Raw genomic sequence first — 25370 nt, 5'->3', positions numbered from 1 at the left:
TTATGGAATGCAGTAATGTTGGCTGACTTGCAATCAGATGGAATTTGACCGAGGGCAACGACATGGTGAACAGAGCAGAAAGAGAATTTGCAAGAGCAGCAGAGCCGGGTTTTTTTTTTCTTTTCCTTTCTGAATTCTTCACTAAGCCGTCTTTACTGCTCTTTCCTCATACCCATAGTCATACTATGATGGCACCCTACAATTATCTTACTATTCTTACAATGTCAAATCTCAATCCACACACAATCCTCTACAGTAATTCTCTCTTTAATGCCATCCCTTTCTCTTGACATAATAGTGTATTTTACCCAGATTGCCACAACTCCTGACGTGTGCTGATTCCATCCCAGCCAGTTGCACAACGAGAGTCGTGGGTCATAGTCAAGTTCACAATGTCAATAAAAACACTTTCGTTTAAACTTTATGGAGATTAGCAAACCAGTGCATTTTTCGAAAGCTCATGGCATCAGGAATCTGAAAGTCAATGTTTACATTTGCGCAGATGCCTGCATAGCCGCCATTTTGGATTTTCAAAATGGCCACCGTAAAATAATAATTTCCGAATATCTCAGATTGTAATTGACATAGAAACTTCATTCTAAATGCTAATCCTATGTTTCCAGGCCCAAGGAATCCAACGCTTATGTCAAATTAGTGATTATGAACACCAAAAACCAAGAAAAGAAGAAGTTTGTGAAATTATGTTTGTATTTTCATGAAAGAAATGCACACAAATTGTTGGTAGTGACAACAGCATACGTATATGTAGCCGCTATAAGTTGCACACCAACTCGAGGTCTTCTTCCAATTGTTTAATGAATGTTTTTGTTTGAAGGGAACACAACATAAGAAAAAGGGGCAGCAACATGCGCTCACACGAGTCCTAGAGTCATTCGAGTTCAAACTCCGAATAACAACCGAACCGAAAGACAACGGTCTTCATGGGTGAAGAGGCAAATCCACACTCCACGTTAATGGCTGGGCCTGAGAATGCGCCAAAAGCCTGCTCTCTCCATGGCAGTCAGGGCGGAAGCGCGCTTTCGATTTCCGGTGGCCAACAACTAAACTTACTTTTACATTTTATCACCCTCATGGCACAAATCACCAGTAACTACACAACAATCTATCTCTAGATATTAAACTACAGTGGCATGGAAAATTTAATAAAATAAATATACCAGCCAATGAGAACAACTCCGTATGGCCACACCTTACGCATACATACGGATGTATTTCCTATCTCATTTTGACATATTACACATCATCATCACTCTCAGTGTCATATTCAACATTACAATCTGCATCGGTTTCGCATTCTGTGCCGCACAAGCATAGTTCTGTGCAAGGCAAGTTATTCCTTCTGCATGAACATCTCTGTGTAGAACAGTTGGTTTTGCAGTGGCATATGACCAACTCGATGATGGTTTGTGGAGCAAGATGAACCTTTGTGGTGACTGGCAGTATTTGGCCACTTTTGGCCTGATAGTAACCAGGTTTCAGGGGGTCAAAAGGCTGTTGCTGCATAACATTGGCCTGGCACCATATCGGCTTTGTAACCGCACACGCTGGATGTGCTCCTCGAGTGCACAGAGTGGGAGGCAAGTTGTTGCTTTCAGCTAGGTGTTTACAAAACAGATACCATCTTAGATCAGGGAAACTTGCAATGCGAATACCCTTGGGACAGTTGGTTGAGCACACAATACGTCTTTCACCTCCTGTGTTAGGTCACCTTCCTCCGGTAGTTTCATCAGTGCTCTGACTAAGTGCATTTCAGCTTTCATATACTGCTGAAACCATTTTGTTTTGCTTATTCCTAAGAATTTTCCAACATTGTCTGTTCCACTGAATGCATGGAATACAGGTATAGCTTGCGCCTTTTCTTTGCCCAAAGCTCTCCAGATAGGCTCTTTATCGACTGTACCTGATACCATCAAAATAGACGTCTTTTTGCAAAGCTTGTCATAGTGTGCCATAGCCAGAACCAAGTATCAGGAGTGAAGAATACTACAGTGCATCAGGACACCACTGTGATGCCTCCGCTGCCAGGCAGATCATCAATGCGTCAGCCTCCTCGTGATTGTTGTCTTCAAAGTGCATGTTTCTGTTGCTTCTGGTGTGACCTGATGCTGATGTGATGACTAACCGAGGTGAGTTTTTGTTGTAATCAAAGATTGCTTTGGCGAGATAGTCTGTCAAATCTGCTTTCGTTTTTTCGTGCGATAGAAACCGTGCCAGTGGGATGTGTTTGATGTTCATATCATCTGCAACCTGATACTGTATAGGAACTTTTCCTTGTCGTCGTCTCTCTCTAGTTTCCTCCTTTAGTGAGTCAGGTTTGTATGTATCGATGACCAGGATGACCTCACTGAACCCTGCTGTCGAGTTCATGAACCTGTCATTGAAACACTGGGTAGATCTTTGACTGTGCTGATTGTCCTTGATTTCTTTGTCATCTTCTCGACAAGCACTATTCCATCAACAATGGCGATCTTTTGATTTGATACGACGATGATACAGGACCTCTGTCATCATCCTGCTCTTTGGCCCTCAGAGCTTCTGTCTGTTACTGGGTTTCAACTGTTTTTGCTAGCTTCTCAAGGCTGTGTATCAGCTTGGACTTGTCAGTGCATGGCAGCATTGAGCCTTCTGGTGCAAATAGCGCTCTCGGTGTCAATGTGAACTCATAGTTGCCAACTGCATTCTTCTGATTGATGCCCCTGCTCGACCAGGTGAGAACAATCAGCTGACCATCGAGATCTTTGGTCTCTTTTAGGTCAACTGTCTGGTCACGGAACTTGAAAGTTTGTTTCTTGCTGCCAGACATGTATATCGTGTTGTTATGCTTTTTGACTGGTGCCCAGAGACTAACATCTCCATTGATACGTTCAGTGACATAATCTTCATAAAGCTTCTGTCCGATGTCATCAATGTTCAGGATTTGTGGAACATACTCTTCTCGTACATATGCATGTGTGATGATGTGTCAAACTGAGATAGGAAATACGTCTATACGTATGCTGTTGTCACTACCAACAATTTGAGTGTGCATTTCTTCATGAAAATACAAACATAATTTCACAAACTTCTTCTGTTCTTGGTTTTTGGTGTTCATAATCACTAATTTGACATAAGCGTTGGATTCCTTGGGCCTGGAAACATAGGATTAGCATTTGGAATGAAGTTTCTATGTCAATTACAATCTGAGATATTCGGAAATTCTTATTTCATGGCGGCCATTTTGAAAAACCAAAATGGCGGCTATGCAGGCATCTGTGCAAATGTAAACAATGATTTTCATATTCCTGATGCCATAAGCTTCTCAAAAATGTACTGGTTTGCTAATCTCCATAAAATGTGAACAAAAATACATAGTGAACCTGACTATTACCAGGAACTTCGCCATCTTCTCAGGTGAAAAAGACATAGAGTCCATTTTTGTGGGTGTTATTATTTTTGTTCCATTTTCTCTTTCTTAAGACTATTCTATGTATAGACAAATAATGCTCTAATACACTTGAAAAGAAGTACTCCAATGAAAAAAACTTTTAGCATTTTGCTGAAAACTCAACATTCATTTTTATTATTGTCTCATCATAGAAATCCAATTGATGAAAAGTAAACATTGCATATAATGAAACAAATGGCATAATGATCAAAACAAATCAATTGTTCCCACGTAAACCGCAACAATAAAAGCCTTAGGGACAATAAAGTTAATGTGTGACGTCACTGCAATTGTCTGATGAAATCTATTTAATCAGAGGATTAATGAATATTATCTTTCGGGGATGTTTTCTTGCATACATGTCCACAATCCTCTCAATGTCTAACTCAATATCTTTGTGCACATATAACAACACCAAAACATTAAATTTATCACCACCAAAGCATGCATTGAATCAGCCATTGTTGTTGTTGTTGTTTGTTGATTGTTCAATCGGGAAATTAAAATGACAATAACAGAAACTACACCGAGAAAACCTATCCATCTTTTTGAACAGCATTTAGTAACTAGCAATCCCTGATTTTTGGCACAATATATTAGTACACTTCAAAAATGTAAACACAATTAAACCCTTAAAGCATTTTCACCTACACCAAAGGTGGATGGAGGTTATGTTTTCACCCCTGTCTGTTTATGTTTTTCTGTCTGTTTTTCTGATTGCGAGCAGCATATCTCAAAAAGTTGTGGATGGATTTTGACGAAATTTGGTGGACCGGTCGGGTCTGTGACGAGGACGAAATGATTAGATTTTGGCGAAGCTCCGGATCTGCATCTGCGAATATTTAAAGTGCTTCCTCACCATTGAGAAATAGGACAAAAAAACGATATATAGCACGATGTCTCAAATGTTATGAACTGATTCGGACGAAACTTGGTGGACATGTTGGGTGTGTGACAAGAAGCAATCGATTCAATTTTGGTTAAGATCCAAATATGGATCCCGATACAGTAGTTTTTTTTTAGTTTTTTTTTTAAGTGTTTCTTCACCATTGAGTGTTAGGGCCAAAAATATGTACCATGGCATTTCAAAATGTGGTGGATGACTTTTGACACAACTTGGTGGATAAGTTCGTTAGGCGACAAAAACAAGCCGAATAGTTGTTGGTCTAGTTCCGGCCTATCAGTGGGATACAAAACGTAAATTATTCAGTCTGGCAGAGGTATGCGCTCTCCCAGGTGCCGTTGTAGTTGTTTTTTTTTAAATGTAATCGTTGCAGATTTTACGTTTACATTTTTGAAACGCTACGCTATATTAGGTAGTCTGACCTAGCTTATTATATATATAGTCTTTACAGTGGAAATTTTAAGAAAGAATTACTGCACGAGACAGTTCCCCACATTCGGAGAACACATCTTCGGTTATATTTACCTCAATACAGGTGAAAAAGACCAATCACTTTTGAAGGAAGAGGAGGAAGTTTTGGATTGGCTCCTGTGGGTACAGAAAATGAGGGGTTTTCGACTCAGGATTTGGAAGCAAACGTGAGTCAATCGGCCTGATGAGCAGAGTCGGTTCTGGTGCCATTTGAAGTGAGGGAAGGGAATGGAATGGGAGGACACACCAGAGACATACTAAACAGATTGCTCGTATTGCTGAGGCAGACTGCCCACATATTAGCTTTTCCCAATCTGCGCTAAATTATCTTTCCATGTCCTCGGTTTGCCTTTCGAAAATCTAACAACCTTGCACTTCTCTTCTGAACCCGAATTATCTGCAGTATCGGGTTACATGCTACATGATATAGTCACTTGTCCCCAAATGCTATCCTACTTCCAACCTTCCACTATATTTTGATCATTGCTTGAAAAAGTTCTAACTCCCCACCATCGGCACCAGAAACTCCATCCATCCTTCTAACTCCCCACCATATCTCCATCCTCACCAGTGCACTCCCAACCAGAGACTTATTTGACAAACTGACGATAAAGCATTCCTGGACTAGATCTGGAACATACTCCCTGGTTCTGCTCTTTTTCTGTTCCTGAACACAATCTATCCCTGCCTAATCAACATCGCACACAATAATCTTTCATTTCCACAGGTCTTTCTGAATTCTTCACTAATCCCTCTTTACTATTTTTCCCTCATACCTGTAGTGAGTGCTATGATGGCACCCTATAATTATCTTACTATTATTACAATGTCTAATCTCAATCCACACAAAATCCTCTACATTAACTGTCTTTTTACTGTCATCCCTTTGTCTCGACATAATACTGTGGCGGTTACCTTATGTGCAGGTAACCGCATGTGGCGGTTACCTTATGTGATTACCTTATTTGGGCATAATACACGTGCACGGGCCTGTTGGACTTGTGGTTGTGCGGACGTGACGCACGCGCGGTTGCCGGAGCCACGCCCTCCGAAGAGGGCTTTCGGCTTTATATAAGCGTGCCGACTTCCGTTCGAGTTTAGTGTGCTGGATCTTGCTGTTACAATAAACCATCTTCGAACCCTACGAATGGCCTCGTTCTCTCGCCTTCCGCGACTCCTAAACTGGTGACCCCGACGTGATCTGAACACGCAACACGCATCTCCAGCTAAAACCTGTTTGGATTTCTGAAAATAAGGAATTGAGTGAATTAGCGTTTGTGCACTATTTGAGAATGCTTCTTTTGACGACGCTTCTTATAGTTCCTTCCATACATACTAGGCCTGAGCTGAATGCAAATTTTATTTTATGAACGTTTTATTTCGTGCAAATGGATCATTAATGGTTTCACTTTCTAGACATGCACAACCTGAGTTATAATGTACAGCACACCCTGAATTCTAATACATATTGATAAACTTACAGCAATAATATATTAGTTGTGTCGACTTTAAGATAACATATTACATAAAGTATATAGTTGTGTCGACTTTAAGATAACATATTACATAAAGTATATAGTTGTGTCGACTTTAAGATAACATATTACATAAAGTATATAGTTGTGTCGACTTTAAGATAACATATTACATAAAGTATATAGTTGTGTCGACTTTTCAAACTCCAGGCCCACAATAATGTGTAATGTAACATTAACTGGTACACTAAACAGACTAAACACAGTCAAACACAGTCTGACAGACTAAACACAAAGTCACCGAACCACATTTCAAATCTGGCCTCCAAAGCCAGTCGCCGACTGGGCATCCTCCGTCGTGCAAAGTCCTTCCTTGGCACACCTGAGCTCCTCACCACATACAAGGCTTTCATCCGCAGCTCTATGGAATACTGCTCTCCCCTCTGGTCTGGTGCTCCTGCCTCACACCTAGCCCGTCTTCACGCTGTTGAAACCAAAGTGTTCAGAATCATTGGAATCTCCCGCGATGAAGCTAACTCCAAGGGCCTTTCACTCACTCACCGCAGGCAGGTTGGTGGTCTTTCCGTCTTCTACCGACTCCTCTCTGGCCTTGCCCCCCCCAGCCCTCTCTGGGCTCTGTCCCCCAAATATTCCTACAGGTCGCACAAGATCTGCCTGCAACCCTCTTATGGTTAAACTGCCAAAATCAAGACTCTCTGCTCACCTTCACTCCTTCATTCCTCTTTTCTCCTGCCTCTGGAACAAACTCCCTCACTCTCTTCAATCCCACTCCACCCTCCGGGTCTTTAAAACAGCTGTACACCACCATCTCTTATCCTCCCCCATCCAAAACCTTGATCTTTTCTACCCCCGCTAATTTCGGTCCCCTTGTGTTTTATACCTCTTCCCCACCCCCCCCCCCCCTCCCCTTCCCACGCCTCCTGCCCCCAAGCCCTCTCCCTCCCACACTTCTCCCTGCTCTCAAATATTGTGGTTGTGTGCTTCCCCTTCTCTCCCCATCTTGTCTTCCGCTCCCTCTTTTTGTATATTTTGTTTGTCTGGTTGATTTGTTTGTGAAATAAATGTTAGCTCTTTCACGAGCCTCGATTCAGTATACAAAAAATAAAAATAAAAACACTGAAAATGTGTACATCCAATTTTACACAACCGAACATCACACCCCTAAATTAACTAATGCACAACCATTCAAAATAACGTAATAAGTCTATAATCATTTAAGTACACACTATACTTATGATTTTAATACTGTCACATTGTTCATATTCATGAAACATCTTTAAATGTTGTGCTTCATCCATTTCTATGATATCAACTGTGTGTGTACTGCTTTCACATTGTGCACCACACTCGCAATGAACACGACAAGCAATGCCTTTCTTAGCACAGCTACATGATGTACATAAGCGTTGTTTGCTTCTACAAGAGCATCTTATATCAATCAGAAGTTCTAAAGGTGCTGGTGCCTTGTCGGTGATGATGGGTACGACTGAGCCGGTCTCTACTTTGTATCCATATTCCTCCATAGTTATAGCACAGTTTTTAGGTGATGCCATGTATTAACTTGATAATGTACTTGAAGGCTATGATAAAGAATATTTAAATAAAATTTTGCATATTTTAATAAAATAATTACATTTGAAAAATAAATATGTTCCAGTTTGAGAAACTGTTATTTAGTATATTATTTTCTATTTATCAGAATGTATTCACAACATTATATTATACTATAAATAAGAGTATTTGTGAATCATTATCATCTAAACCTGGAAAATGCATTATTTACAGTATTTTTTAAAAACGGGTTATATAGTTTGACCTAATAAAAAGCAGGGTTCCCCATGTGTGAATTTATGAGATTTTGTTTCTGGAGATACAGGACGATCATATAAAGAAAGAATTTAGCACCAAAAAACGGTTATTATCAAAAATGTCCGGGTTGGGATATTTTCATGTCAATTTCTACTGGACTACTTGTTCATTATGATAAACCAGTATGGCAGGGGTTCCCAAACCCAGGGTCGCAATCCAAACTTGAAACCCCCCCTCAAAATCCCAGTTTTTATGGCATAGACCATAGGGCAATGCCGTCTAGAACAGTGTTTGTCTGAGGAGGTTTCAGGAATTCCTCAATACAATTATGATTTTGAAATGCGATCGACACGGACCTTGCTCCTGAATCCAGAAGTAAACAGATGTTGACGGTTCACTGTTGTGATAATATCTCAATACAATCGTGATTTAACATTATATTTTGATATATTAATACCATAGTATAAAATTTTTGATTGGAATGATGAATGATGCTGTTTGGAATGAAAATATAGATATTGAGTTTAAAGCAGAATGAGGAAATGCCGTATGGGGTTCCATCTGTGACATTCATGGATCCCCATTTGCAGTTTTGCAATTGACTGGATAAAGCAACATTCAGACTGGGTGCGTTTTTTGTGCGAGTCCTTCACGAAGCTGCTGTCAATGCCTGACGTTCAACTGAAGGTGGCACAGGAATGTGGAATTTATTGGTTCATCATTTGCCATTGCCCACTTTTTTTAGCCAGGTCATTCACGAACCGGCTGGCCATGCCTGAAGTCAAAAAAAAAATTATACTTACATTATTTGGAAACTGGTAACTGGTATGCCCACCCAGGTATCAACTACAGGTATCAACTAAAGTATCAAACAAGTCCGGCTACAGCGTTGTTAGACAATCGGTGTTGTTTTTCTCAAAATCCCAGGTTTTTAACCTCGAAAGCACTTTCTCCGACAATTTTTATCATCGGTAAAATTTTTTAAATCTATGGCCAAGTAGGTACTGGGAGCAGTTGGGTGTTGGCCAAAATAGCTTGGGAACCATTGCTGTAGGTTTGATAAACTTTTATTATCGATGATCTTTGTTTGCTTGCTTATCTTGAGACCATTAGGTTCACTCGTGGAGAGTTATACTTCATGCTTAATCGTTAATCTATTTATTTTATCATAACCAACATTGTGTTGTCAGTTGAGGTTAAAATTTAATAAAGTCCTACAACGCTTCAACCATGAAATCTCAGAAGAGAAGAACAATATATTTTTGGGGAAAGAACAAATAAACAAGTAATTTACAACGAGGAGTTAACAAAAAATCTTTTCAAACTGTTTCACAAATACAACTTTTCTATTTATTCATTTATAAAGTAGTTTACATCGATGATGCGGACAGTGGGGATAAGAGTCAGCTTTCCAAATTTGCAGACAACACGAGGCTTGCAGGTAGATAGCATAGAGGGGTGTGATTAGATTCAGGAAAGTCCAGATACTTTCATAAATTGAGCGAAAGATTGGCAAATACAATTTTAACATTTGGAAATGTAAGGTAGTGGGAATGGATAACAACAACTGCGTGGTATTGTACCTTCATCTCAGAAAAACAAATAAACATTTAACGGTACAAAAGTTAAACAAACATTTCAACGATAAAAGAGACATTCCAAAGCTTTTCAGTTCACTCTTATCAGGGAAAATCACGAACAGGATGAAGTTGTTGTGCCCCACTTTACTTATATCCCTCCTCCCACAATCCTCCAACAATCTCAACTGTGGTCGATCTCTTTTCCTCTTACCTTGTTCCCTCAACCTATCCGCTCTATTTACCATTCTCTCTTCCTCCATCTGCACCAAGTGTCCAGCCCATCTCAGCCGTCATTTCACCAATCTCCCTATCAAACTCATCTGTACACCAATCTCCTCCCTCAGTTCATCCATTCTCCTTCTATCCACCCTCTTCACTCCCACACTTCCTCTTCCGTGATCTCCACCAACTCCACTTTCTCCTCTACATAACACGGTAGCTCAAGCTCGCCGTTGCTTCCTTCTTGGTTCCACAGCTCTTTGAAATATCCTTCCCACACCTTCAATACTGCGCTCCTCTCTGTCACTCGACTCCCGCCACCCTCCTTAATCACCGCCCTCCCCTTTCATGTCCTTGCTATCCTCATTCCTGTCACGGGCCAATTTATAGATCATCTTCCTCCCACCATCCTCTTCTAACTTGTTGTACACCTCATCGTCCGCATAATTCCTCGCCTTATCCACAGCTCTCCTTGCTACTTTCCTCCTCTGCCCATACAAGTGCAGCAATCCTGCATCCGGTTGCCTCCCGCTATCCTTGATTTTCTCTATCCTCTTCCAAACCTCCTTCCTTTCATCAACTGCCTTCACTACTTCCTCCGTCCACCATACATAGTTCTGTCCCTCGATGATGCACCATTTCCTGACATCCTTCCACACAACACTTCTGCAAGTCCCCTAAATTCCTCTCTATACCTCTTCCACTCCTTCTCCAAACCTTCTGCTTCTTCACCAAGTTTCTCATACCTGGCTCTCACCCTCTCCTTGTACCCTACGGCGGCATTTCCCCTACACTTCCCCCACCTAATAATCTTCCGACCCCTGCTCTTAACCTCGATCCTTTTCTTCAACCTCACCACAAACACCACAGGCTTGTGCTGGGTGGTAACATGCTCTCCTGCCACTGCCTTGCAATCCTTAATCCTCCACAACTTTCGCTTTCTTACCACCACCAAATCCAGTTCTTTTCTATGCTCTCCACTCCTATAGGTAATCTTGTGGCTTTCCCACTTTTGAAAGAATGAACTATCTATGGGCATTCCATTCCTTGCCACCAGCTCCACCAGCTCTTGACTTTCTCTATTCCTTTTTCCTCAACCAAATTTACCAACACATTCCTCTTCACCTAGCTCTGCTACTCCCACATGCATGTTAAAGTCCCCCGCAATGCACAGCATCACCTCCATCTCAACCATCCCCACCATCCTCTCTAGTGTGTCCCTGAATTCCTGCTTCTCTGTCCTAGACCTTCCCGTTTAAGGCCCATATCCTGACATAACACATAATTTGCCTCTGTGCCATCACCCATGCCATAAATATCCATACCTCCCACCTTTCCACTCTGACCACCTGCTTGCTCATCTCTTCCGATACTATAATTCCTGCAGCATTACCCCTTCCATCCGCACCCAAGTGCAACAGCTTGTATCGTCCTACTAACCTCCGTGCCCTGTCCCCTTTCCATCTGGTCTCCTGCACACAATACTTCCAACCTCCTTCTTTGCATAATCTCCCCCTGGCAGAGCTAGTACCACCTTTATTAGTTTGGGACACTCAGGTCATCAATCAGCAGCACTGCCCTTGTTGAACTGCTGGACCTCCCACCCTAGGCCGTTATCATAATCCTGTGTGTGCGTGCACATGCACCGCTCTTTCTCCATCCGCTTCCCTCTTCTATCTCCCCACCTTCAAGACACTCAAGACAAAGTAAAAAAAGTAACATTTCATAGTAAAACAGTAAATGCTTTTCACACTCAATTCCCACCACTCAGTTTGACCCTCGTCTCCCTCGCGCAATCCTCCTTGTCTCCCTTGCGCAATCCTCCTTGTCTCCCTCGCGCAATCCTCCTTGTCTCCCTCACGCAATCCTCCTTGTCTCCCTCAGGCAATCCTCCTTGTCTCCATTGCGCAATCTTCCTTGTCTCCCTCACGCAATCCTCCTTGTCTCCCTCGCGCAACCCTCCTTGTCTTCCTCACGCAATCCTCCTTGTCTCCCTCACGCAAGCCTCCTTGTCTCCCTCGCACAATCCTCCTTGTCTCCCTCATGCAATCCTCATTGTCTCCCTCGTGCAATCCTCCTTGTCTCCCTTGCGCAATCCTCCTTGTCTCCCTCGCGCAATCCTCATTGTCTCCCTCACGCAATCCTCATTGTCTCCCTTGCACAATCCTCCTTGTCTCCCTCGCGCAATCCTCCTCGTCTCCCTTGCGCAATCCTCCTTTTCTCCCTCGCACAATCCTCATTGTCTCCCTCGTGCAATCCTCCTTGTCTCCCTTGCGCAATCCTCCTTGTCTCCCTCACGCAATCCTCCTTGTCTCCCTCACGCAACCCTCCTTGTCTCCCTCGTGCAATCCTCCTTGTCTCCCTCGCGCAATCCTGGTCTCTCTCGCACAATCCTCTGTCTCCCTCACGCAATCCTCCTTGTCTTCCTCGCGCAATCCTCCTTGTCTCCCTCGTGCAATCCTCCTTGTCTCCCTCGCGAAATCCTCCCTGTTCAGAACCTCTACCAAGCCTAACACCCTCAGTCCGGCATCCATCCGCCATGAAAGGCTGACCCATGAAGGAAAACCAAGCCAAGATCACAGGCCCAATGGCAAAACACAGCATACTCCGCCAAAATACTGCACCTCACCGTGGACATAACCGAGTCCACAAACACGAACACGAACCCGGCCAGATCCACCGAACCACTGCACCTCACCAAATGTCGAGTCGTGTCTACAGGCATAAAGATGAAACCCGGCCCGATCTGCCGAATCATTGCACCACCGAATAGCACGTCCCTCTCAATGTCAGACATTTACCAACTGGACAAAGCCAACCACAGCAGTCATGTAGAAAGGTACATAGTATGGCCATTATTCCCTGTGCTTTGGCAATTGGATCTCATATTTTGAGTAATCCTCAGTGTGGTTAGCAATGCAATTAAAGCTGGTTCCCAACCCCAAGCAAAGCATGCAGTCTTTCCTCCGCATAATGGCGGCAACATTTCTCAGATCAGTTGATCTTATACTTTGTCGGAAAAAGGAATTTGTGTGCACATTTTATTTGTTTTGACCATATTAACTTAGTTGATCAATAATGGTGAATTGTCGATAGATGATCCATCCCCCTATCCTATTGGTTAATCGTTGCCTCCTGTAACAACCAATGAGCACCGATATTATTACCTTGCATCCACAAAACGTGTTTTGTGCTTCAGCTTCATCCTTTTCGTGATTTTCCCTGATGAGAGTGAACCAAAAAGTTTTGGAATGGCTCTATTGTTGAAATGTTTGTTACGTGTCGTACGATTAAATGTTTATTGGATAAGAAAAAAAAAAAAAAATGAACCACATAATGCAAGAGGCAGTGTTGGAGTGTGTTACGGAGTACAGGGTGGCCTGAAAGTTGCTTTACCTCTGCTAAGTTTCTTGCACCTCGCTTCCTCTCTTCGCTACGACTCTCCGTGATATGTAGCAATGAGGAGAATAATGGAGGGCATACAGATCATACAATGCCTCATTCGTTATTGTGAGCACTGCGCAATAAAACCTGTACATTAAAATAGTTTAAGAACGAATGCCTTACTGGGGAAGGGTGATACTTTCATCTGATAGAGATGTTTCAAAAATGAAGAGCAGAAACAAAATAAGTGGAGAAGACTTTTTTTCCATAAGAGTGGGCAGTGACAGGATAAGGGGCCACACAGAGTAGAGAACAGGAGAGTAAGGTGGGGTCTTTCATTTAGAGAGTAGTTCATGCATGGAATGGTCTTATAGGATAGGTATTTGCAGCAGAAAAGTAGATCGTTTAAGCTGGAATTACATAGGTAGCTACACAACCATTGGTACTGAGAGAGGGGAACCTGGCCATTGGTCTGATCTGTAGGAGCTTAGGTGTGGATGGGTGATTGTATTACGTGGAGTGATTGCGATGTCTGTCAGTGGATCTCATCAAAAAGTGAATGTGCTGTCAGTTTTTGTTCGTCCCTGACCATACAACACTCTAAATCCCTAAAAATAAAAATATAAAACTGGGGTAATGTCCCTGTGCCTTCCTCCCTGTTCTCTTTCATATTCCTCCTCCTTTCTCTACTCACTACCCATCCACTCCAAGTGAAATTAAGAAAATGATAAATATTGGGTTAATACCATAGATGATGAATAAAATGATGGACTATATTGCAGAGAACGGATAAAACACCAGTATAATTGTATATATATATACAACTATATAACAAACACCGGTATATATAACAAAGCTGTAACTTTTTTAAAATTAATTAAATAATTAATCGATGAATTCATTAATTAATAAATAATCGATTAGTTCATAAAACAATAAATCAAAAATATATTTTATAGCCAAATCACTTGGTCACTGTCATGTCCAAATATCAGCTTCCAAGCTCAAAAGGTACCTGAGATATTGGCCAGACGAGAAAGAAAATAAATAAGTGATTAATAATTATAATAAATAAATAATAATCGTAAAGTAATTAATTTATTAATCAATTGGCTAATAGCATACCGAAACCACCACCTTTTCATCCTAATACGAAACTTCTTGAAAATGAATTGTGATTCATCTTTTAATTAAATAATTAATCGATTAATTGATTAATCAATAAATCAAAAATACCCTTAACAGCCAAATCACCTGGTCATTGTCATGTCCAAATATCAGCTTCCTAGCTCAAAAGGTGCCTGACATATTGCCCAGATGAGAAAGAAAATAAATAAGTACTTAATTAATCGATAATAATTAAATAACTAATCAATTAATTGATTAATCAAAAACAAAAATACCATTTTTGCCAAAGCACATGCTCACTATTGTGCCGAAATTTCTGCTCAAAGGATAGCTGAGATATACAGTCACGTGAAAAAGTAAGTACACCCCATGTAAAGTTTTGACTTTTTCAACATATTTCAACATACAGCTATTTGATCTTCATTTCAACAATATTGATAGATAAAGATGATATAATATAACAAATATCATGAAACATTTACATTTTGTAGTCCATTGTATAATTTAAATAAACATAAATGCAAATTTCACATGTGGAAAAAGTAAGTACACCCTTGGCTCTTTCTTTGGCAGAAGTAAAGAGTACACCCTTTGGCAGAAACAACCTCAGGTAGGCGTTTCTTATAACTGTCTAAAAGTCTCTGACATCGACTGGGAGACATTTTTGCCCACTCCTCCATGCAGAATTATTTCAGCTGTGCGATGTTTGAGGGGTTTCTTGCATGCACAGCTCGTTTCAAATCCCCCCACAACATCTCGATGGGATTTAGATCCGGGCTTTGACTTGGCCATTCCAGAACCCTCCATTTCTTTCTTTTCAGCCATTCCTTCATGGATTTACTGGTATGTTTAGGGTCATTGTCATGATGCAAGGTCCACCTTCGGTTGAGCTTCGACTTTCTGACAGATGGCCTCACATTATCCTCAAGCACCTTTTGGTACAATGAAGAATTCAAAGTGGATTATATGATGGTGAGCTGCCCAGGCCCTGATGCAGCAAAGCTGCCCCAAACCATAATATTTCCACCACAATGCTTTAGAGTTGGTATCAGGATCTTGTGGTCAAATGCTGTCTTTGGTTTTCGCCAAACATGTCTTCTGGTACTGCGGCCAAATAGCTCTACCTTTGACTCATCTGTCCAGAGCACATTGTTCCAGAAGTGCTGGTCTTTGCCTAGGTGTTCATTGGCAAACTTTAGTCTTGCCCTGATGTTCTTTCTGGACAGCAAAGGTTTCCTCCTGGCACACCTCCCATGTAGATCAAATTTGTGCAGCCTCTTTCTAATGGTAGACTCGTGCACTTTGACATCAACAGTGGGAAGAGCTACCTGTAGGTCCCGTGATGACATTCTGGGGTTCTTACAGACTTCTTTCAGCATCTTGCGGTCTGCTCTCAGGCTGAACTTACTGGGGCGGCCTGGCCTGAACAAGTTGGCAGTTGTTTGGAATCTTCTCCACTTGTCGATGATCTTCCGGACAGTCGAATGTTTGATTTCAAATTGTTTGGAGATCTTTTTAAACCCCTTCCAGGACTCGTAGGCATCTATAACCTTCTTTCTGAAGGCCTCAGAGAGCTCTTTTGATCTAGGCATGGTGACGCCGCACACTTCAACAACAAAGAGCAAACCAAACTAAATGTCTGAGGTTTAAATAAGACGGGTTCCTCCAAGATCCTATCTAATGATGTTCTAATCATTTGAACCTGAGCTGGTGTACCTGATTCTAATTTTAGGTATTTGAAGTAGTGATAAATGTAGGGGTGTACTTACTTTTTCCACATGCGAAAATTGCATTGATGTTTATTTAAATTATACAATGGACCACAAAATGTAAATGTTTCATGATATTTGTTATATTATATCACCTTTATCTGTCAATATTGTTGAAATGAAGATCAAATAGCTGTATGTTGAAATATGTAGAAAAAGTCAAAACTTTACATGCGGTGTACTTACTTTTTCACGTGACTGTAGCCTGGATAAACAAACAAACAAACGGAGTGAAAACTGAGTACCCCCTTTCAGCGCGCGCCCGGCGATGACGTCATGCAGCGTCTGGAGATGGCATCGGAAACGAGCGGTGTAAAAAACATTATCTTACTATAATTCACCAAATGTCCGTCTGTCTGTCTGTCTGTCCATCCGTCTGTTCCTAGGTACTGCAAAAACGGCTGAAACGATCGCAACGAAATTTTGGATGGGTAATCCTGGAGTAAAAATGGCTATATTGTTTTTCCAATTTTAGCTTTGGCCTCCAGCATTTTCAGGTTTGGACTCCAGCATTTTCAGCTTTGGCCTCCAGCATTTTCAGGTTTGGTCTCCAGCCTAACGTTATTTTCCCACACCTCTGGATACGCTTTGTTTTCTTTCGACCTTCCTGGTTGACATGAAACGCAATCGGTGGATAACTCATGACACCCAGGAACATATCGTGCTTGCCGACTCCGTTCACATCACTTCGGAGTACACTTGACATTTTACCTCTGGGTATACCGACACTATATCGTAAGCATTATTCATATCCACGAAACACCTCCACATTACCTCAGCGTAATTCAAACTGTGAACACAGCGAATATTGAGGAGTCCATTGATCGTGTTCAAGGGATGACACTATATCGTAAGCCTTATTCATATATTGAAGGAGCTGTGCTCCCACGTAGTCGGAAGAATGGACGCGACAAAAAGCTGGAATTCGTCCGAGTTTCTTTATTGTCACAAAACAACTCGGGTACTCTGAAAAGCCCGTTTATCGGGTAGCAATATATATACACACATTATCCCGGAGCGTTTGCCCGGGAAAGGCGAGAGGGGGCGTGGCCGGGCGTCCTGGCTGCGGCCTGGCAAGTCGAGGGCGGGCATGCCCGGGCATGCCCGGGCGTCCCGGACGCGGCCTGGCAAGTCGAGAGCGGGCCTGCCCGGGCGTCCTGGACGAGCCCGGCATGGTGATCGCTCCGCGTCCTTGGTAGGTGCAAGGCGATTGTGTAAACACAGCGGTATCCGCTACACACGTCCCCCCAGAATCGACTTGCACCGGCAGGGTCAATTTGAGGGGGGTCCTGATGACCCGGCCGAAGCGACCCCTGGCGGGTCGTGGGGGGGGGGGGGTCTGGTGTGGTGGTGGGCGGTGGAGTGGGGGGCACCATGGACGGGGGGCGGCCTCGCCGCGGCGGAAGGGCCAACCGTGGCGGTTGGTCGATGTCCACATGCGCCGGCTTGAGGCGGTCCACCATTCGGTCCGACCTGCCGCCGATGTCGATGACGAACGACTTGTCGTCCCGTCGCAGGACCCGGAAGGGCCCGTCGTACGGCGGCCGGAGTGGCCCCCGATGTGCGTCATGACGCACAAAAACGTACTCCGCTGTACGAAGCGCTAGGCGGACGTAGGACTGGGGGTCACCGTGGTGGGATGTTGGCACGGGGGCAAACCGTCGGGGGGCCTCCTGGAGGTCCGAGCGCTGGTGAGCTGCGGACCAGGGACTGGTAGCGTCGGGCACGAATTCACCCGGGACGCGTAGCGCCTGGCCGTAGACAAGCTCGGCGGTGGATGCCCGGAGGTCCTCCTTGGGGGCCGTGCGGAAGCCCAAAAGGACCCACGGCAGCCGGCCGGCCCAACCGCCGTCTTGAAGGCCGGCCATGAGCGCGGCCTTCATGGAGCGGTGGAATCGCTCGCACAACCCGTTGGCTTGGGGGTGGTAGGCCGTAGTACGGTGGAGCTTGACCCCCAGGTTGCGGGCGACCGTGCCCCACAGCTCGGAGGTGAACTGCGGTCCGCGGTCTGACGAGATGTCCGCCGGTGTGCCGAAGCGGGCGACCCAGGTGGCGATGAAAGCCTGCGCCACGTCGGCGGTGGTGGTGGAGACGAGGGGAATGGCCTCCGGCCACCTGGTGGTCCTGTCCACCATGGTGAGCAGGTGTGTGAACCCCCGTGATGGGGGGAGGGGGCCCACCAGATCCACGTTGACGTGGTCGAAACGTCGTTCGGGCACGGTGAAAGGTGCCAGCGGGGCCTGGGTGTGTCGGTGGACCTTGGCCTGTTGGCAGGCTGTGCAGGTGCTGGTCCAATCGCGGACGTCCTGTCGAAGGCCGTGCCAGACGAATCGCGCCGACACTAGCTTCTGGGAAGCTTTCCGGCCCTGGTGGGAAAGGCCATGGAGGGAGGCGAAGATGCGGCGTTGCCAGGTAACGGGCACGATGGGGCGAGGCTGGCCTTGGGAGACGTCGCAGAGCAGGACAGTGTCCACGAAGGGGATGTCGGCCAGGCGGAGGCCCGTGTCGGTGGTTTGGTCCGCCGCCATAAGTGCGAAGTCCATGCCGAGGTGGACCGCGTTCGCGCTGGCCCGAGAAAGACAGTCGGCCACGGCGTTGTCTTTTCCGGCGAAGTGCCGGATGTCCGTGGTAAACTCCGACACAGCGGAGAGGTGGTGCTGTTGGCGGGCCGACCACGGCTCCGTGACCTTGGCCATTGCGTAAACCAACGGCTTGTGGTCGATGAACGCCGTGAAGGGTCGGCCCTCCAGGAGGTGGCGGAAATGGCAAACGGCCAGGTGTAGACCGAGGAGCTCACGGTCAAACGTGCTGTATTTGAGCTCGTTCGGCCGGAGCTGCCGGCTGAAAAAAGCGAGTGGCTGCCAAACCCCGTTCACCCATTGCTCATGTACGGCGCCCACCGCGTAGTCGGAGGCATCCGTGGTGAGGGCGATGGGAGCGTTGAGCACCGGGTGAGCGAGCAGTGTTGCATCGGCGAGGACCCGCTTTGAGCTTTGGAAGGCCGCGTCCATTGCTGCGGACCAGACGATGTCGTGCTTGGCCGGCTTGCCCCGGAGGGCTTCGTAGAGGGGCCGCATGAGTTGAGCAGCGCGGGGCATGAAGCGGTGATAGAAATTCACCATTCCCAGGAATTCCTGCAGGGCCTTTATGGAGCGGGGACGCGGAAACGTGGTGATGGCCTCGACCTTGGTTGGCAGCGGCATGGCCCCGTTCTTGGTGATGTGGTGGCCCAAAAAATCAACGGCCGTCGTGCCCAAGTGGCATTTGGCCGGGTTGACGATGAGGCCGTGCTCGCTGAGGCGCCCGAACAGTGTTTGGAGGTGGAGGAGGTGCTCGGCCCGGGACGTGCTGGCGACGAGGATGTCGTCCAGGTAAACGAAGAGGAACGGCAGGTCACGCAGCACGCCGTCCATCAAGCGCTGGAACGCCTGAGCCACGTTCTTGAGGCCAAACGGCATCCGTAGGAATTCGAATAAGCCGAACGGCGTGATGACGGCCGTTTTAGGGATGTCGGCCGCCCTGACAGGTACCTGGTGATATCCCCGTATGAGATCGATTTTTGAAAAAATGACCCGTCCTGCCAGACGGGCGGAGAAGTCTTGGATGTGCGGGATCGGATACATGTCGGGGGTGGTAGCGTCGTTAAGGCGGCGGTAGTCGCCACATGGGCGCCAGCCGCCCCCTGGCTTTGGGACGATGTGTAGTGGCGAAGCCCACGCGCTATCAGAGCGCCGCACGATGCCGAGGTGTTCCAAAGCGTCGAACTCGGCTTTGGCCATGGCGAGCTTGGCTGGGTCGAGGTGGCGGGCTCTGGCGTAGACCGGCGGGCCCATGGTTGGTATGTGGTGCTCGATCCCATGTCGTACTGCGACGGCCGAAAACGTCGGCCGCGTGAGGGCCGGGAACTCAGTGAGCAGGCGAGCAAACTCGTTCGCCGCCGGGAGGGCGCACGCCAGCTCGGTCGGAGCAGAGCTGCTCAATGTGCATACCAGGGAGCTGAAGGTCTCGGCGTTGATGAGGCGACGCCGTTGGACGTCCACCAGCAGTCCGTGTGTGCAGAGGAAGTCGGCGCCTCGCAGACCCATGGGCACGTTTGCGGTTACAAATGTCCAAGTAAAGCATTGGCCGCCAAAGCAGAGGGTGACGTTGCGCGGGCCGAAGGTGCGGATGGCCGATCCGTTGGCCGCAACCAAGGAGGGGCCGCAAACCGCGGACTGCCTGTCCTGATCAGAGGCGGGTATGACGCTCAGTTGGGCGCCGGTGTCGCACAGGAAGCGCCGTCCGGATGCTTTGTCCGTGATGAAAAGTAAGTTGCCCGTTTGGCCGGCGCTCATGGCTGGTAATGAACGCCGGCCCGGCCATTTCCCGGCCTGCCGAAGGTGCACGGGGGTCGGCATGTCCGGGCCTTCTGTCCGAACCTGGCATGATAGTAACACCACGCTTGGTCAGGTGGAGGCCCCGGTCGTCGTGCTGGAGGTGGTCGGCTCGGCGTAGCGGCCGCCAATTGCGTCGGCAGTTCGGTCGTCGACCGTGCCGGCTGCTTGGGCGCCATGGGCGTTGCGTCGGACGGCGGTGGGCCCCAGGTCGCTGCTGCAATGCGTTGGCCTGCCGCAGAGATCTTGTCGGCTTCCCTGGCGAGGGCGCGGGGATCCGTGATCGTCATGCTTGCCAGGGCGAAGCGTACCGGGCTAGGCAGCTGACGGAGGAACAGCTCCCGGAACAGGAATGCCGGAGAGTGCTCGCCGAGCAGCGAAAGCATGTAGTACATTCGCTCGGACGAGCGCGTGTCGCCGAGCTCGGGCAGGTCGAGCAGGCGCCGTGCGCGTTCCGCCGATGGGAGGGCGAAAGCGTCGAGGAGGAGCTTTTTAATCGCGCCGTATTTGTCAGTGGCTGGCGGGCTCTCGAGGAGGCTCAGGGCGCGGGCCGCGGTGGCTGAACCGAGCGCTGCTACCACATGGTGGAAGCGGGTGTCGTCGGCCGTGATGCCTCGCAGGGCAAACAGGGACTCCGCCTGGGCGAACCAAACCGCCGCGTGAGCCTCCCAGAATGTAGGCAGTTTAAGGGCAATTGCCGTGTCCATGTCGGTAGGTCACCAATGAAGGAGCTGTGCTCCCACGTAGTCGGAAGAATGGACGCGACAAAAAGCTGGAATTCGTCCGAGTTTCTTTATTGTCACAAAACAACTCGGGTACTCTGAAAAGCCCGTTTATCGGGTAGCAATATATATACACACATTATCCCGGAGCGTTTGCCCGGGAAAGGCGAGAGGGGGCGTGGCCGGGCGTCCTGGCCGCGGCCTGGCAAGTCGAGAGCGGGCGTGGCCGGGCATGCCCGGGCGTCCCGGCCGAGGCCTGGCAAGTTGAGCGCGGGCCTGCCCGGGCGTCCTGGACGAGCCCGGCATGGTGATCGCTCCGCGTCCTTGGTAGGTGCAAGGCTATTGTGTAAACCCAGCGGTAGCTGCTACAATATCATATTCATTATAATAGAGCAAACGTATATGGTTATGAATGTAGTTATGTCGTTTTGTATGTTTGTTTATATGCGATGCAAACGTCTTCTTCTTCTTCATCAAATAAAATAATTAACACCCTCTTAATTAACCCTATTAATTACGCTTAGACTGCTGAGACCCCTTATACCTTTGATGACCCTTTAATTACTCCAAGACCCTTAAGACCACCTTTTCCTCCCTGTCCAAGCTGGCCTCCAAAGCCAGTCGCCGACTGGGCATCCTCCGTTGTGCGAAGTCCTTCCTTGGCACACCTGAGCTCCTCACCACATACAAGGCTTTCATCCGCAGCTCAATGGAATACTGTTCCCCCCTCTGGGCTGGTGCTCCTGCCTCACACCTAGCTCGGCTTCACGCTGTTGAAACCAAACTTTCAGAATCATTGCAATCTCCTGCGATGAAGTTAACTCCGGGGGCCTTTCACTCACTCACCGCAGGCAGGTTGGTGGTCTTTCTGTCTTCTACCGACTCCTCTCCAGCCTTGCTCCCCCAGCTCTCTCTGTGCTCTGTCCCCCCAATATTCCTTCAGGTCGCACAAGATCTGCCTGCAACCCTCTTATGGTTAAACTGCCAAAATCTAGGCTCTCTGCTCACCTTCGCTCTTTCATTCCCCTTTTCTCCCGCCTCTGGAACAAACTCCCCCACTCCCTTCAATCCCACTCCTCCCTCCAAGTCTTCAAAAACAACTGTTCACCACCATCTCTTATCTTCCCCCATCCAAAACCTTGATCTTTTCTACCCCCGCTAATTCACCCCAGATACACTTTTTTTTTTGAAATTCCAACTTCTTTCCTGGAAGTCCTTGCAGTGTTCATATGTTTTATACCTCTCCCTCCTCCCCCAAAGCCCTCCCCCTCCCACATTTCTCCCAATGTCCCTGCTCTCAAATGTTGTGTTTGTGTCCTTCCCCCTCTCTCCCCATCTTGTCTGCCACTCCCCTTATTTTTTGTGTCTTGTGTGTCGGTTTGACTTTTTGTGTGATTAATGTCAGCTCTTTCACGAGCCTCGATCTTGTATACAAAAACAAACAAAAAAAAAAAACAACCCACCAAGACCCCTGAAAACCAAAAATACACTGAAGACCCTGAAGATCCAAAACACCCAAAGGACCCAAAATACTCTTGAAGGCCCAGACTCTCAAGAAGACCCTCAAAACCCAAATGGCCCCGAAGAAACTAAAATACCCAAAACACCCCGAAGACCCAAAACACCCCAAAAGTCCCAAAATACCCTGAAGACCCAAAACACTCTCCGGCCTTGCTCCCCCAGCTCTCTCTGTGCTCTGTCCCCCAAATATTCCTACAGGTCGCACAAGATCTGCCAGCCACCCTCTGATGGTTAAACTGCCGAAATCTCTGCTCTCTGCTCACCTTCACTCTTTCATTCCTCTTTTCTCCCGCCTCTGGAACAAACTCCCACACTCACTTCAATCACACTCCTCCCTCCAGGTCTTCAAAACAGCTGTTCACCACCATCTCTTATCTTCCCCCATCCAAAACCTTGATCTTTTCTACCCCCACTAATTCACCCCAGATCCACCTTGTTTGAAATTCCAACTTCTTTCCTGGAAGTCTTGGCAGTGTCCATATGTTTTATACCTCTCCCACCCCCCCCCCTTCCCATGCCTACCCCCCAAAGCCCTCTCCCTCCCACAGTTCTCTCGATGTCTCCATGTCTCTCGGTCCCTGCTCTCAAATGTTGTGTTTGTGTCCTTCCCCCTCTCTCCCCATCTTGTCTACCGCTCCCGATGTTATTTGTTTTGTGTGTCTGTTTGTCTTTCTGTGTGATTAATGTTCGCTCTTTCACGAGCCTCGATCTTGTATACCAAAAAAAACAAAAACAAAAAAAAACACCCTGAAGACCCAACTACGCTGAAGACCCTGAAGACCCCAAAGACACAAAACACCCCGAAGACCCAAAACACCCCGAAGACCCAAAACACCCCAAAGACCCAAAACACCCCAAAGACCCAAAACACCCCAAAGACCCAAAACACCCGGAAGACCCAAAAGACCTGGAAGACCCAAAACACCCTGAAGACTCAAAACACCCTGGACTACAAAGACCCTTAAAGATCCTGAAGACCCAAAATACCCTGAAGACCCCAAATGCCCCAAATACCTAAAAAACCCTGAAGACTCAAAAGACCCAGATGAACCAAAACACCCTGAAAGACCCCAAAAAACCCTGAAGACCCCAAAGACCCTTAAAGACCCTTTAGACACAAAATACCCTTAAATACCCTGAAGAACCAAAATACCCCAAAGACTCTTAAAGACCCAGAGGAAAACAAAAGACTCTTAAGACCCAAAAGCCCCTGAAGACCCAAAATACCCTTCAAGGCCCAGAGGATCCAAAAGACTCTGAAGACCCAAATGGCCCTGAAGACCCAAAACACCATGAAGACCCAAAAGACACCGAAATGGTCAAAGATGCCTAACCCTCTGAAACGACGCGTGGTGAGGCCCACGGAGCGCGCCGAGTCACACTAGTTGTTATAACTCCTTCAACTCTAAATGTAAATATGCCAGAGGGACTAGTAGTGGGGCGGCTTAGCCCAAATATTCAAAAGAATTGTGCATTTTGTGATACAAGCACCAAATTTGGCACACTAGTAGACTATCATATTATGAAAAGATCTGGATATTGGGCCATCTCAGATTCAGAGATTTGATTTTTGCAAGATTTGCAGATTTTGCAAGCTGAGATTGCAACGCCAGGGACGGCCGACTCCTTCCTACGAGCTGCCCACGTCACCCGCACAAGAGCTCATCAAATCACTGCAGCGGCACTGCACATCCTGCAACACCGTGCGTATGAACGCCACTGTATGACATATGCTGATGATGCAGAAGACCTGCCTGAGTTCGAAGACTGGTGTCACCAGAGAGGAGAAGACATTCCCAACTTTCAGTACTGGGCAACTGTGCTGGAACTAGAGATGTTGGTACTGGTCTACGTGCGTTCTCTGCGGCAGGCTTCATTCACGACGTACCTTGATGCCCTGACGGAACTGGTCCCATGGTTCCATGCCTTAGACCACACACACTATGCCAGGTGGGTCCCTGTTCACCTGAGGGACACGGTTGCACTCCCAATGAAGCACCCAGATGTAGCCAGAGAATTCAGGGCTGGCAACTTCACTGTACAGAAGACGAAGAAGGTGTTCTCTTCGATCCCAATCGAATCGAAATCTTGCAAAAATCAAATCTCTGAATCTGAGATGGCCCAATATCCAGATCTTTTCATAATATGATAGTCTACTAGTGTGCCAAATTTGGTGCTTGTATCACAAAATGCACAACAGGTTTGCTATGCTGCTACACTATAGAGATTCTTTACTCAACCTCAAACAACCTGTGCCCCGTAATGGCACTAATGGTTGTGGCCAGGCCCAAAAATGTTGCTTAACCAGCACTGATAATGCTTTCTATGCAGGATGAAACTTGACTTGTCAGTTGATTGATATCTCACAGGAATACCATGCCTTGATATTATCTCACGCCTTATCCTTTATGACCCTGTGCCAAGAATGGTGTGTGTGTGTGTGTGTGTGTGTGTGTGTGTGTGTGTGTGTGTGTGTGTGTGTGTGTGTGTGTGTGTGTGTGTTTTTGTGTGTGTGTGTGTGTGTGTGTGTGTGTGTTTTTGTGCGCGTT

At 46.5% G+C, this 25370-nt stretch overlaps 1 protein-coding gene and 1 long non-coding RNA gene across 2 annotated transcripts in view; one reads left to right on the top strand and one right to left on the bottom strand.

Moving 5' to 3' along the window:
- The window catches only part of LOC137432675 (dimethylaniline monooxygenase [N-oxide-forming] 2), a 122093-nt gene extending 116663 nt beyond the window's left edge, over positions 1 to 5430 (bottom strand). The window contains exon 1 of the mRNA XM_068124765.2: positions 4875 to 5430. The gene's annotated coding sequence lies outside the window, so the exon portion shown is untranslated. The remainder of the gene's footprint in view (positions 1 to 4874) is intronic.
- Positions 1 to 25370, top strand: part of LOC137432676 (uncharacterized) — a 98330-nt gene that overhangs the window by 5679 nt on the left and 67281 nt on the right. The window lies entirely within an intron of this gene.

Source organism: Myxine glutinosa, chromosome 8 (genome assembly GCF_964187855.1).
Source record: "Myxine glutinosa chromosome 8, kmMyxGlut1.1, whole genome shotgun sequence".
In the NCBI taxonomy this organism is placed as follows: Eukaryota; Metazoa; Chordata; class Myxini; order Myxiniformes; family Myxinidae; genus Myxine; species Myxine glutinosa.
This window is presented reverse-complemented; position numbering and strand designations above follow the sequence as displayed.